General features: G+C 36.1%; 1 pseudogene; it reads left to right on the top strand.

Annotated features, from left to right (window-relative positions):
- Positions 1 to 11,475: 11,475 nt before the first annotated feature.
- Positions 11,476 to 11,615, top strand: LOC111825567 (annotated as a pseudogene).
- Positions 11,616 to 16,227: the final 4,612 nt, after the last annotated feature.

Below are 16,227 nucleotides of genomic sequence, written 5' to 3'. Positions count from 1 at the left end.
GGGGGCAGACAGTCGACCAATCGACCAGTAGCTATAATGTGCACTGACCACCAGGGGAAGACGTTCTGACCAGTAGGTTAGCTTACTGTTGGGGTTCGGCCGATTGGGACTGAGCGAGATGGGCAGGACATGCCCTGGAGCCCTCTCGCAGTCCCTCCCCTGCTGGCCAACCTCCTGCATCCCTCCCCGGCCCTGATTATGCACTGGTGGGGTCCCTCGGCCTGGCCCGCACCCTCTCACAATCTGGGACCCCTTGGGGGATGTTGGAGAGCCGGTTTCAGCCTGATCCCACAGGCCAGGCCGAGGGATCCCATTGGTGCACGAATTTGTGCACCAGGCCTCTAGTATTAACATATACATAATATGGGCTATATATGTACACACACTCTCACATGTATTTGTATATGCATAAATACACATATGCCTACTGACATATTTCCTCTGCTTAGATGGCCTCCTTTAAATTGTGAGACATAATCAAGACACAGTTTGCAAGTAATATGTAATTCAACAGAGAAAGAAAAGCTTTTTATTTTTCATAAATAATGCATTTTTGAGAATAAGGTTGAAGTGTCTATTTAGGTCCTTTGCCCATTTTTAAATTGGATTGTCTTCCTTTTGTTAAGTTGTATGAGTTTCTTATGTATTTTGGAAATTAACCCCTTATCAGATATATCATTGGCAAATATGTTCTCCCCTCTCTTTTCACTTTGCTGATGTTTTTTTTTCTTTCTGTGCACAAACTTTTTATTTTGATGTAGTTCCATTTGTTTATTCTCTCCTTAGTTTTCTTTGCCCTAGGAGATGTATCGGTAAACATATTGCTATGAGAGATGTCTGAGATTTTTCTGCCTATGGTTTCTTCTAAGATTTTTATGGTTTCATGACTTACATTTAGGTCTTTTATCCATTTTGAGTTTATTCTTGTGTATAGGGTAATTTGGTGGTCTAGTTTTATTTTTTTGCAGATACCAGTCCAATTTTCCAAGAACCATTTGTTGAAGAGATTGTCTTGACTCCATTATTTGCTCTTGCCTACTTTATAAAATATTAATTGAGTGCAATGGCTTGGGTAATTCCACTACCTTCTGGCCACTGTGGTTTTCTAATGAGAAATCTCAGACATGATAAGTTGCTTCTCTCAACTTTCAAGATTCTTTCTTCATTTTTGTTTTTCAACAGTTTGATGATAATGTGTCTAGGTATGGATCTTTTTGAGTTTATCCTACTTGAGTTTTATTGAGTTTTTAGGGTTTGTATAAATTCATGCCTTTCATCAATTTTAGAGTATTTTGGGTAATTTCTTAAAATATTTCTCTGTCCCTTTCTCCCTCCTCCTCCTCCTCCTCCTCCTCCTCCTCCTCCTCCTCCTCCTCCTCCTCCTCCTTCTTCTTCTTCTTCTTCTTCTTCTCTTTATTTTTTTTTTTTAGCATTTCCGTAATGGCTATGTTGGTTATCTTGATACTGTCTCAAAATTCCCTTTATGCTCGTTATTTATTCTACATTCTTTTCTGTTCCTTTTCCTCACATTGAAAATTTCAATTGTCCTATATTCAAATGCAGTTATTCTTTCTTCTGCCTGCTTAAATCTGTTGTTGATCTCCTCTAGGAAAATTTCCATTTAGTTATTGTGCTTTTCAGCTCCGAAAGTTCTGCTCCATTTTAAAACACTTTTCCTTTATTGATATTTCCATTTTTTTCATACATGATTTAACTACTTTTCATTTTAGTTTTGCTCATGTTTTATTTTACTTATTTGTCTGTACTTAAGACAGTTGTTTTAAAGTCTTTTCTGCTAAGTTTGATATCTGGGCTTACCGAGGGATGGTTTCTATACATTTATCTTGTTCCTTTGAATGGGCCATACTTTCCAAGTTTCTTTATATGCCTTATGATTTTCTGGTTGTTATTGAAAACTAAGCCTTTATATGTTGTAACTTAGTTACTTTGGAAATTCAATTTACAACTTCTCCAGGATGTGCTGTTTTTTTTTTTTAATTTTAATTTTGAAGTCCATTTATTTAGCATATTTTTCAAACTATTTTTGCAAGGACTGTATATTCCTTGTTTGTGTTGAGTGAATTCTTTGTTCCTTTAACTTATGTTCAGATAATATTTGACAGAGATTTTAAAACAGTCTCTTAGTTGCTTTTTTCTTGATTCAGTGTTATCTCAGTTGCTGTAAACCTTTGACAATTTCCCAGAGTCTGACAAAGTTAGTTCTGACAATTTCTGCCTCTTTTTTAATTGTGTGGGGGGAATGCAAGCCTGAGGTTGCCTGTTCCACCACTGTGCCGACTTCTATTTTGGGATGAGTTGTTTTGTTGAATATTGAATTTTTTATATACATATTTATTCTTTCAGCATTTTAAATATGTCATCAAAATGCCTTCTAGCTTTAATTGTTTCAGATGAAAAAATAGCCTTTAACGTTATCACTTCTTTTTTGCTGCTTTCAAGATTTTCTATCTTTGGCTTTTGACAGTTTTATTATTATGTGTTTAGGTGTGCATCTCTTTATTTTATTTTGAGTTCATTGAACTTCTTGGATTTTCAGATTCATGTATTTCTTCAAACTTGGGGAGTTTGGCCATTATTTCTTCAAATATTTTCCCTGTCCCTTTTTCTTTCTTTTTGGTACATCTGAGAGCATCCCAGAATTTTTCTTAGGCTCTGATCATTAATCATTATTTAATCTTCTTCTGCTCCTCCAACTGGATAGTTTAAATTGACCTATTTGTCAGTTCCTTAATTCTTTATTTTGAATGGTCTAATATGCTAATGCAGTGCTCTAGCAATTTATTCACATCAGTTTTTATACGCTCTAACTCTATAATTTCTATTTGATTCATTTTTATAATTTCTATCTCTTTATTGATTTCTACATTTGGTCAGACATTGTTCTTGTTTCCTTTAGATTTTGTGCAATATGTTTAAATTTATTGGGCATGCTTGAGACATTTTTATTTAAAGTCTTGTCTAGAATGTCCAATGTCTGGGTTCCCTTCAGCATAGCTCTGTTGATGTGTGTGTGTGTGCGTGTGTGTGCGCGCGTGCACGCGTTTGTGTACAAACCCATATTTTCTTGTTTCATTGCATCTCTTAATATTTTTAATAAAAACTGATCATTTTAAATATTTTCATTTCGTTACCCTAGAATTCAACCCAACTTTTTCTGTCTCTACAGCTTTTTTATTCTAATTGTTGTAGGTTGTAGTTTGTTTACATAATGACTTTTCTAAATTCTCTTTGTGAAGATTGAATTCTTTGTCATGTGTAGTCACTCAATTTTCTTTTCTATGAGCTTAAGAGTTAGCTAGTTATTATATAACAATTCCTTTAGTGCCTGTAGCCAAAACAACAGTAACATTTCCTGGTCTTTTCAGATTGGCTCTGTGTTGTGGCACTCCTTCAGGGCTTATCCACACTGTTTACTCTGCCTTAGTTTCAATTCTTGCTGTGATTTTTTATTCTCAGTTATTTTTTTACATGTGTTTATACCTGGGCATTGTGTATAACTTTCTAGATTTTTACAGTATATGCAAGACATTTTAAAGTATTTTATTTCCTCTGTATCCCCTTCCCCAGCCTTTTCCTTCCCATACTTTTTGGTCTGTTTACTGCTTGTTCTGACTTTTATCCCTTGCTCAAGGGATTTGTGACTAGTGTATATGGCTCTCGATGCTTTTAACAAACTCTTCCCAGATGTACCTTTTAGCCCTGAACAAGCTCTGTGGTGTGTAAAATATACACAAGTTCCTGAGCTGATTCCTGGGAGTGCAACCAGACAGGCCAAAATATGCAACCACAATTCTTTGAGAACAAAGTTTGTCTTGTTCCCTCTGGCATCAACAAGCTGTATGAGAAATGGAGGTTGCCCCTTTATTTTCACTACCAAGCTAGGGAGTGAGGAGTGGTACACAGGTAAGTTTACATGCCATAATACTTTCTTAAATAATTTCACTAGATTGTTTTTACATTAAGCATTCCCTTGACTCTTTTAATTTTTTTATTAGGTTCCAGATCTTCCAAAATTTGACAGTTTTTGCCAGCTTAATCATTGCTTTATTGGAGAGAAACAGTTTTGGCATATCTTCCTCTGTCATTCCTAGTAGTATTACCCATGGAATAATCACTTTTATGTGGTTAATAAGAAAGGAGAAAAAAGAGAGAGGCATTAAGAAGAAAGAGAATGAAAGGCAGTTTGATAGATATACCAATAAGAATACTTTTGGATATTGTCTGCCTTCTGGAATGGAAAAATATGCCTTCCCAGACAAAAAGTCTATGTGAATTCCGATTGTGCACTAGGTACATGGATGCTAAAGGCTTCTATGTCACGTTCAGAAATAGGAAATCTCATTGTAGAGATGAATACAAATTATCAAAGCTATATATTTCTATATGTGATTTTAACTCAGGGTTATAAAGGTGATTTGTTCTATTTTTTATTATCTTGACAAAATCACATCAAGGTAAATCCAATTCTAACAAAATATTTCCCTCCAAATTTTTTACAAAGAAAATGAATGTATGCCTTATGCTTTCTGCTCTGTCTCTTTTTCTCAGATATGAAATTCTGCTTCTAAATTAGATTATCTCCTATGTGAAGAAATAAAGTAAAACTCCACTTGGCCTTTGGTTATATTAATTTCTCTATGTTTGGTTGTCCAACACAATTATTTTTTTCTAAACAGTGGTTGTGTTCAACTCAGCTTATTTGTAACATTTAAACAATGCTAGGATAGATTTTTTTTTCCTTTTTGGAAAAAAATAAATTTAAGTGCAAAAGTTGTTATTAAATAGTGAGGTTTTACGATTACTTGCTAAATAATAATCATAAAAGATAATTAATTTTCATGATTGATTTACTTCCCTCAATATTAAGCTATCCCTTCCCAGTGTGATTCTGAGTTACATACTTATTCCAACTAGAAGCTATTGAGTAAAGAGCTATCACTTGGGTAGTTTTTGCTTTTGCAGTCCTTTTGGCTCAGAGTTAGCAATAACATAGATTACTTGCAACCTCTTGCTTTAGATAGAGTAAAGTGGGAGAGTTCAAACATTTTTGAAGTTTTTAAAAAAATCTACACCCTAAAGAGGAAATGTTACTGGGGTAAAGAGAAACATGTAATGAATGCTTCTGTCAGCGCAGGGACATGTTATTTTAGAGGGGATACCATTTAGGAGTTTTGTTGTAAAATAAAGCTACAGTGAGTGTTTTTTTCCAATGCCATAAAAACAGATGAAGAGAAGACACTTCTCTTAATTCCCATATTTTTCCTCTTCCTCTGGTGCTTCCCAGGAGTCAGATTTAGAGTTGAGCCTCCCGTTACATTGCCTTGTTATTAATGGTTCCATTTCCTCAGTGGCCCAGATAGAGCTGTAATCATTTTCTTTCTGTTGGTCTTCACTTCAGTGAGAAGATGAGTGAAAATGGATATACCTGTTCTCAACTGGCAACAATGCCTCACCTTCATCTTGTATCCTGATTTCTCTCTGTCAAGTGGGAGTGTTTTTGTTTTCATTTAAAGAGTAAAGAAAGGGAAAGAAATATTATTCTTGTTGACTATGTTAGTTCAGAGTAAAGCCAGTCACTCTGCCTTATTAATAGCCAGCAATATCTGCACATTCACTGAGTGAAAAATACTTCCCAAGAATATGAGGCAGGACATCTGGGGTATTATAATAAATACTTTTTTGGTTTTGTTCTCATGATGTGAGAACAAATTACTTTTTAAAAGTTCTGGATACACACAATGACTTCCAGGTCTCAATGCTTTTGAAGTACAAATACTATAATAACCATATTTAATCTACATAATAGCTGCAAGGACATCCTGATCATCCTAAGTTGATTTAGGCCTTCTCAAAAATATAAAATTGATATTAAATCAAGGATTCGATTTGAAGTTTGATAATAAAGATTTTACCTATCAGGGGAAAATAAATACACTAAAATGCTTTTTTTTTGTTTGTTTTTGGCCGATGTGCCAGTTATGACCATTATTGCAGAAACGATATCTGTGAGGATTGTGGTGAAAGATGGATCTTTGTACATGTTCTTAAGTATGTATGAAATAAAATAACGAGGTCAAGTCCTTTAAAAGTTCAAGTCACAGTCTGAAAAACCAGCTTCTCTGCAGCAACGTCAGGCTGTAGTAAAGACCACATGACCCTTTAAATCTTAGGTTCTAACAGACATAAAGACACTTGAAATATGGCAAATGGAGATGCTGTATGGAATCTCTGGGCAGCACTAACAGGAGAATCAGAACTCTAGGATTTTTTTGGGGAAAAAAACACTATGCTGTTTTGAGAAAGAGCTACTAAATTAGTATTGGGCCTTGAACGAGATTGAATTCCCAACATCAGGTCACCATGTAGCTTGAGCTTTCCATCATAAGCTGCGAGTTGTGGGACACACTTGTCCATAGATTGATTTGGGGATGCTCAGCAGAAATATACAAATATGGGCAAAATAGGTGTGAACTCAACCACCTTAGGAGGGAGTCGGGCTACCCAAGCAGGTCACTGAAATTCAGGTTTGTTTACTGATTTTCAAAGTCTGCAAGAATGTGTAAATCATGAAGGCCACCCATTGGAGCACTCATGAGAATGAACCTAAGTGCACTGTGCCATTGTGACATTCTTTTGGGTTAATAAAGCTACTGTAATAATCATGATCTGCATGTCTTTTTCCATAAGAACAACTGTAAACCGTTTGCCCACCCCTGTATAATAAAATGAAAATGGTCTACAAGGGATTGAACTCAGGGAGGTCTTAAAGGCATGAGTGCTTGCTATATGCTGGTGTCACTCAAAAGTGGGCAGCTACAGTATTATAACTCTTCTGAGGGGTGCTCTCTGAATAACACTATTGAAGGAGATTTCTCCCAGTGGAAAAGCCTCAGGATACTGCATGTGGCTCTCTACCATGTCTGTAACGAAGGATAGCTAGAGGTAAGGGTTTTCATTAATTTATGAATAATTTCTCATGGTTTGGCTGGATGGTCAGGAACTTGAAAGAAACAGACTTTGATAATTGGCAACAAGAATGTCTGATCAAAGTTCATCTAGTGAGGAAGAGAAACTTAATAATCAGGTGGATAGAATGATACATCCTGTGGATAACTTTCCCACCACCGTCTCCAGTGCTTGATCAATGGGCTCATGAACAAAATCATTATGGTGGTAAGAAAAAACTACCTTTAAGACCTCCCTGAGTTCAATCTCTTATAGACTATTTTCATTTTATTATACAAAAGTGGGGAAAAGGTTTACAATTTACATGCCTTAACAACATGGAATTTCTCTTACCAGTAATGACGTGGCTAATGTAGTGTTGAGTCTGTAATGTATCAGCTACAGAGACCAACACTTAGTCTCCAATATGGCATCATTTCTCAGTAAGGGCAGCCAGCCATCTGTTGGCAGTTTGATTACATTGGGAGATCATCATAGAGGGAACAGAGAGGTTTGTTCTCACTATAGGAGACACATCGTCTGGGTATGGATTTGTCTCTCCTTCCTATAATTCTTTTGAAAGCACCACTATCTATAGAGCCAGAGAACACCTTTTCCATTGTTATGCCATTTTCTATAGGAGTGCTTCTGATCAAAGAACAGATTTCACAGCAAAAGAAGTGCAGCAATAGCTTATGCTCATGGAATTAACCGGTCTTTCCAAATACTTCATCAACCAGAAGTTACAGGGTTAATAAATATATGGAATGGATTACCGAAGACTCAGACCTAGTACCAGTTAGGAGACAGCACCCGGAGAGATAAGATTCTGATATACAGAATGAGAATGTACTTGGAAGAAGAGACCGTTATATGATGCTCACTGCCACAGTAAGAAGACATCAACCTAGGAATCAAGAGATGAGCACAACAGTGAATTTTATCACTATTATGCCCAATAATCCTCTTGCAGAATATTTGCTTTCAGACCTAACAACCTTGAATTCTGCTGGTTTGGTAATCTTAAGTCTCTACATTGGAAATATTTCAAATATGGGACGCAGGATTGGTTCCATCGAATTGGAAGATGAGACTGCTACCTGGACAATTTGGACTCTTTATGCCACTGAATCAACACACAGAAAAAGGGGTTATTCTACTTGTTGGAATGATTTATGCAATACCAAAGGGGTGTTGCTATGCGCTGGAAATAAGCAGGACTAAATCTGAAACCCGGAGGATGTGTTTTGTAGTACTTCCATTTCCAGTGACAAAGGTTAATGAGAAACAACAGGAGGGAAAAAAAGCAACATGGTTGAGAACCCTGACCTTTCAGGAAAGATTTGCATGACCCACCCAGGAAAGAACCCTGAACTGCAGGGGTTCAGGCTGAGGGCTGGGTGAATGTGAAATGGAGAGAGGAAGAAAGGAGCGATTTTATCACTTACATCCTTGTGGTCAGTTACAGAGATGAGGAGGATAGTAGCCAGGGATAGATATTTTTGCTTGTTCTATCTATGTGTTTATTGGTATATACTAACATTTGTTTCTTCTCTTACTTCCTCATTTTTATTTTTTAGAGAAGTTGGTGGAAGTTATCTTTAAAATGTAGTTGTTAGGCAACAGAATATTCCCTGAAAATGTGACCAAATTTGAGGAGTATTTATTATAGCCAGTAATTAATATAATGACTGTTAGGACTGTGTTTCTCCTCATTTTGAGGACCAAGTGAGAACTTCTTTACTTGTAAAAAGACTATGTTTTTTGATAAAAATATAGAGTTGTTTTGTTATTGTAAAAACATACAAATAGGTGAATATGGGACCTGAGAGGCCAAATTGTGAACTGTGCCAGTTACCAATTTATTGTGCGTCAGTTCCCAATTCACCTTCACTATTTACTTTGTGATAATGGAGATGGGCCCTGCAAATATTTTTTCTTGCTAGCTGCCATGTGAGAGCAGGTCAGTAGAGGGCACTGGAGGGACACTGGGGTGGAGAGGGCTCTGGTGTGCTTCTCTGACCGGATCCTGAAGTGTGCAGTTTTTCTACCCCAGGCTCTTGAACTGTTGGGAGATTCAACAGTCTTAGGCTTCTGTAATGCAGTGGTTTTTCTAGGACATGGCTCCTGCCAAAGAGGGTGACCATCAGTGCTCATTAGCAAGCAGTTTCCCCCACCAATCCTTTCAACATCTTCGCAGCAAGTTCTGAGGCTCAGTCTTTCCCAGTGGAGGACTTCCCCTGGCATTTCAAGTTCTGAGAATGTGGCAACTTAGTGAACTTTACCGTCAAACCCTATGGTGTTTGGTGTGTGCCCCTCCCCGCCTTAGATATTCTACTTATATATACTATTTCTATATTTTAAAGAGTTTTTTTATTTATTACTTGAAAAATCCTTTGTTGTATTATTCACCTTTTAAAGTTATTAATGTCTATATTTAGTTTTCTTTGATTAAATCACTGTGAGATTTCAGTCTTCTGATTAGACCTGACTGATACAGTTGAGTAAGTGGCTTCCTGCTTGGCTTAATATATGGCATAGCAGAAAGATCCTTGTCCTTGAAATATTTCCCATTATTCGCTATAAATGCCTGGCATTTCATATCTGCAGACTCATTTAATTTCATAGATATTTATGAATATCTAGGTGCTGGCTTTGTACTTATTCTGGGAGGTAAAATAGAATAATAATGTGTTTTTTTTTCTTCCAAGCTTACAGGGCAGAAACTTATAAGCAAAGTCTTTTGAAATATATATTTCCAGAGAGTTAGTAGATTTAGTCAACATACAAGCAATCATATAACTTGGCTTTTGTGATTTTTACCCCCTTACTGGGCTGTTAATGAAGACTAGTGGAGTCAGGGTATAGAAGTTTTATTTTTAGGTTAGGCACAATAGGAAGCAGATAGGAATAGGATAAATAGCATTCAAAAATTTTCTAATTTCAAAAAGAAATTACAAAACTCACTGATAGGAAATGTGGAAAATATAAAAATTGATAAAGAAAGTAAAAGTCCTATTATTCTTCTTCTATGTGCCACGAATTAGACTAGGTTCTTGAACATATTCTAGGTCCGACGTGCTCCAAAAAATACAAATTATATATCGATGTATTTTTTTAAGTTTAAAAAATGATAAAATTAATATTCCTAAGTATTAGATAACTTCCTCAAAGAACCAGAACTTGGAGGCAAGGTTCTTAATTCTGTCTCCAAAGTTCATACTTTCTCATTCTGGGATACAGCCTTCCATCACTGTCGGTCACTCAGTCCTTGTCCTAACTCAGTGGGAAACATTATAAATATTTGACCCATTCATAATAGATATATGCAGCCGTCCACTCAATATTGCAGCCTTTTTATGTTCTTAAAGTTATATCATAGTTGCCAAATCCACATCCTTAATAATAGCTCTGTAGTATTATTTTACCACTTCACTACTGGTTTATGCTATATCTCTGGCTTTCACTATTACAAATCATACCTCATTAGATATTTTTTGTTGTTGTTTGTAAATGTTTTCATGACCTTAAGAAGATTTCTTTAGACTAAATTACTAAAGGTGAAATGATACAATCATACATTATAACTGTAATAATTTTGACACACATTGCTAAATTGTCATTCAAAGGAATGTAACAAAATACCAAGAATTAATGATGGTACATTGAGAATTTTCATTTTAATACATTGGCTAATTTCATTGGGAAAATATGGTATGTATTTTTTTTTAAAAATATATTTTATTGATTTTTTTTTACAGAGAGGAAGGGAGAGGGATAGAGAGTTAGAAACATCGATCAGCTGCCTCCTGCACACCCCCTACTGGGGATGTGCCCATAACCAAGGTACATGCCCTGGACCGGAATTGAACCTGAGACTCTTCAGTCTGCAGGCCGAGGCTCTATCCACTGAGCCAAACCGGTTAGGGCTGTATGTAAATTTTTTAATATTAAAATTAATTTATACTTTTAAAAAACTGCTAGACTGAATTTTGGGGAGAGGTAAATTATATTATCTTTTGTGCAAATATCTTCAAGAGGTTTTTTTATGTTTTGTAATAGATGTACAGGACTATTAAAAAAACTATATTCATTTGTGTTTGCCATTTTTGTTGAAAAATTTTTATGACTGATGTTTGTTGTAAATTTTGTTTATGCCATTAATATTAACAGGTTTTTTTTATTCTTGTATAATGAACTCTATCATTTGCCTTGTTATTGATCTGATTGTGGTTAATTTAAAAAAATATATTCACACTTAGCCCTGGCCAGGTGGCTCAGTTGGTTGAGTGTCGTCCCCCACACCGAAAAGTTGTGAGTTCAATTCCTGGTCAAGGTACATTCCTGGGTTGTGAGTTTGATCCCTGATGACAGTGTGTGAGAGGCAACCAATCAATGTTTCTCTCTCTCTCTCTCTCTCTCTCTCTCTCTCTCTCTCTCTCTCTTTCTCTCCCTCCCTCTCCCTCTCTCTAAACATATCCTTGGGTGAGGATTAAAAAAAGGGGGGCGGTACTGACCTGGCAGGGAAGATACCATCACCATGAAGGTGGTTTCCCCAGGGTGAGGCTTATCCATTGCACTCCCAATGTGCTGACCCCTGCAATTTCCCCAAATGTGGAAAACTTGACTGCATAATTTGTGATAGTAGGGGGAAAAGGGGGGAAGGGAGGAGGATATAACATTTAAAAAATATTTACACCTAGAATATATATTAATATTGACTATATGCCGAAACCGGTTTGGCTCAGTGGATAGAGCGTCGGCCTGCAGACTGAAAGGTCCCGGGTTCGATTCCGGTCAAGGGCATGTACCTGGGTTGCGGGCACATCCCCAGTGGGGAGTGTGCAGGAGGCAGCTGATCGATGTCTCTCTCATCGATGTCTCTAACTCTCTATCTCTCTCCCTTCCTCTCTGTAAAAAATCAATAAAATATATTAAAAAAATATTGACTATATTTTAATATCTTTTTATCATTAACATATTTACATTTAACCTTTGATTCATTCCCCTGTAATATATTTTGTTGTATGGTTTGAGGTAAGCAGTGAGCATCTAAATCTGTATTTTGTTTTTGCTCTATAAAGTAGGCTTGTAATAAAGAGTTCTTATGAGTAAGGGTATTTTTTTTTAAAACTTATTTATTATTATTATTGTTAATCATCACCTGAAGATATTTTTTTTTTCATTGATTATTTTTAGACAGAGTGGAAGGGAGGGAGGGAGGGGCAGAGAAAGAGAGAAACATCAATGTGAGAGAGACACATCGACAGGTTGCATCCCTCACGAGCCCCAACAGTGGCGGGAAACAAACATGCAACACAGGTATGTGCCCTTGACTTGGAACTGAACCTGCAACCCTTCAATGTGCTTAACCACCGAGGAACACAAGCCAGGGCAGTAAATAGGAGGGTATTCTAATGGGTTGGCATAGCTGTCATGTCAGACCTGGGTGGGTTCTACATTTGAGAAATTTAAATTTTAAAAGGTCAGCATAAGACTTTGGGTTATGCTGGAGGTGAGGAGAGTGACAAGTAATATCCCACTAACGTTTAATGGCTATGTACAATGCATCTGGCAGTTGGCTAAATGTTATTTACATGTTTATTCTCACAACATCCCATTGGTTATATTTTATTATCGTGGTTTTACAGATGTCCAGAGATGTTAGTAAATTGGTAGATTAGTAGGTTTTCCCAAGGTCAATAAGTTAGAGTGTCAGAACTAGTATACATAAAGCATATACTTTTAACTTGAAAGATATATTTTGCTTTACTCTGAGTACCGCATGATTAAACTTTTTATTTAAAAACATCACACACTGTAGAGTTGTATAAAGTGAAACATTTAATTACTCCCCCCCCCCATTTTCTTTACATAAATAGGACATATTCATTCAGGAACCCTTTATAGGCTGCCTACCATGTTCTAAACAGTTTTTAGAGTATCTGATTTCAGGAAGTAGACATCCTTGTATTGTTCTAAACTCGCATTGTTATCTCATTTTTAAGTTAACAAAACTTGTTTTGAAGACTTTTGCATATGTTTCAATCCCTATCTCTATATTTCTGTCTTCATCTCCATTTCTATCTGAGCATTCCTTATTCTGTTTAATGACTCCATAATATTTCCTCAGTATATGTACTTGAATTTATTTAACTACTGGTGAAAGTTTGATTGATTCCAGGGAGAGTTTTTAAGATAAATCTTTTGGTACTGAAAGTATGAAGTCAAATAACTTGCATTTATAATGTATAAAAAATGCCAAATTGCCTTCCAAAAATATTTCACCGATTGACATTGCTATCGACACTGTAGGAGAGTTATCATTTCCCTTCATCCTTACAAAAAAAGATTTGCCAGTCTTCTAAATTTTGCCAATCTGAAGTGTGCAAAATGATGTCCATGCATTAATTCACATTTTCCTGATAACTTCATATGCAATCTCACCTTTTCAAACATAAAAAATTTACTGAAGGAACTGAAGTAAAGATGATGCAATGCAAGGACCAATTATAGCCCTTTTTCCTGCCAACCCTTCAAAACTGCTCCTGCCAATCATTCTTTCCTGCTCCTGGATGAAATCAGTTCAGTCTTTAGAACATTCTCATCTCAGTAGTTTTAGAGTTTCTATGTAGTATATTAATACTAACATTAATGCTTGTTATCCAATTTAAAACTTTCTCTCTCACAGCTGGAAATCTTCAGCAGTGAAGAGGGACATATTTTATGAAATAGCCTTTTCATTCTCTGTCTTCCCCATGCTTTCCCTACTTTTCTAACCCTTGGACAGTGGGGTTTAGGGAGAAAATAGTATTAGGAAAATCACAGTTCTTTGGGCTTGGTAGAGTTATGATCTCTTGGTAGAGTTATGATCTCTGGTAGAGTTATGATCTCTGGTAGATCCCCAGGACACTTTTTTCTTTTTCTTTCCTCTGTAGGATCCTTTTCTCAGATCCTTGATATTCCATACGAGGGTCCCTGCTCCAGCTGCTAGAACCCCAGCGACGCCTCTTCTCCAGCTCCTGGGTTCCCAGTGGCCCACATCTTCTTTGGAGCTTTTTTATGTCTTCAGGTCATTTTTGAGGAGAAGGATCCTCCTTCTAAGTAACATTCTATTAAAGTCTAAGGCACATACAGGAGAGTACGTACTTCAATGCACAATTTCAGGATTTTCACCAAACTGGTCATGTCACATAATCACTCAGATCAAGAAATGGAACCTTTTCCGCCGAACAAGAAGATTGCTCCCTGCCCCTTTCCAGAGGTGACCAATCCTCGAAGTAATCACTGCCTCTTCAATTGCCTATTTATCTCTAATAACACTTTCATCTGAGTGTCTACTTTATCTCATTTAGTAGAGGGTCAACGGCTCTCTTTTTGGTTAGTATTAACATTACACATCTTTCTCTATCCTTTAACTTAAACTTTTGTACCCTATATTCAACATGTCTGTTTCCAAATTAGCATATAGTCATATTTTAAGTTTATTATTGTTTTCCCAATTAGAATTCAGAATGTTATTTTGTAATGTAAGTGTTCATATATTGAGTTTAAATCTATCTTCTTATTATTTGTTTAAAACTATCCCAGTTCTTTTGTTTCTCCTCTCCCTTTTCTATCTTTTGGTTATTCAAATACATTTAATATTGCATTTTCAACTTCTATCATGTTGTTAGTTTCATACTCTTTTACAACCATTTTTAAAAACTGGTTAACTTCGAGATTACAATAGGCATAACTTGACTTCTTCGAGTGTTTTGTAAATTACAGTATCATATCTTAAAACATTTTAGTTCCATTTAAGCCCTCCTGTTTTATGTTTTTGGTTTCATATATTTTACTTCTATTTTAAATATCTCATATTTGTTATTATTCTTAATATGTTTCTATTGACTATAGGAAGAGAGGAAGGGAGAGGGAGAGAAAGATAGAAGCATCAATGAGAGAGAAATACCAGCATTGATTGGCTGTCTCCTGCAAGCCCCACAAGCTGGGCATGAGCCCTGACCAGGAGTTGAACCAGTGACCTCTTGGTACATGGGTAGTCGCTCAATTACTGAGCCACATTGGCCAGGCTCATATTATTATTTTATGGAATTAATATTCACCTGTACTTACCCATATATTCACCATTTTCATTACACAGTTACATCATTCTTTCCTAAATTTCCAGGATTGTATTCCTTCTGACTGAAAAAAAAAACCGAACATTTGTCCTTTCTTCCCTTTTTTTTTTGTTTGATTAGCTGGCAAGAACATTTATTTCCATTTTATTATCTGAAAATATTTTTATTTGGCTTTAATTCAGCCTTTAGTGAAGTATTATTATTATTATTATTATTATTATTTTGGTTTGTTTTCTGGTATCTCTTATTTATTTCAAGAAGTTAGCTTTTATTGTAAAGTTGTGTCTTTTAAGACAAATGTTTTCTCTCTTATTTTTTCCTTTGGTTTTGTGTGATTTTACTATGATTTGCTTAGTATATATTTTTGTTTTTATACTCCTTGGAGCACATGATACTTCTTTTTTATTTTATTTTAATCCTCACCCGAGGATATTTTTTCCAATTTATTTTTATAGAGAGTGGAAGAGAGAGGGAAAAGCAGAGATAAATATTGATGTGAGAGAAACACATTGGTTGGTTGCCTCCTGCACAAGCCCCTACAGGGGCCCCAATCAGGGAGGAGCCTGCAACCGAGGTACATGCCATTGATTGGAATTGAACCCTGGACCCTTTGTTCCACAGGCCCACATTCTATCCACTGAGCCAAACTGGCTAGGGCTACATGATACTTCTTGAATCTCTGGCTTGATCTCCTACATCAATTCGGCAAATTCTTAGCTATTATATTTTCCAATATTACTTCTGCATCATTCTCTCTTAAATTTTTCTGAGACTCAAATGATATCCATGCAAGATGTTTTTATTTTGTCTTATATGATTTTAAGATCTCTGACTTTTTTCTATATTTCATAACTTTTTCCTCTTTGTACTTCAGTGTGGATATTTACCATTGGTCTACCTTCTAGAGCAGTGGTTCTCAACGTTGGCTGCACATTAGAATCACCTGGGAATCTTTTTAAAATCCTTATTTCTGGGCCTCATTCTGGAGGATGAGGCCAGAGGATGAGGCCCAGAAATCAAAATTTTAAAAAGATTCCCAGGTGATTCTAATGTGCAGCCAAGGTTGAGAACCACTGCTCTAGAGCTTCAGTCCTCTTTACAGCTATTAATTAATCTCATCAATTGCAATTTTAAT

The sequence above is a fragment of the Myotis lucifugus genome, unplaced genomic scaffold (assembly GCF_000147115.1).
Source record: "Myotis lucifugus unplaced genomic scaffold, Myoluc2.0 scaffold_32, whole genome shotgun sequence".
Classification (NCBI taxonomy): domain Eukaryota; kingdom Metazoa; phylum Chordata; class Mammalia; order Chiroptera; family Vespertilionidae; genus Myotis; species Myotis lucifugus.
This window is presented reverse-complemented; position numbering and strand designations above follow the sequence as displayed.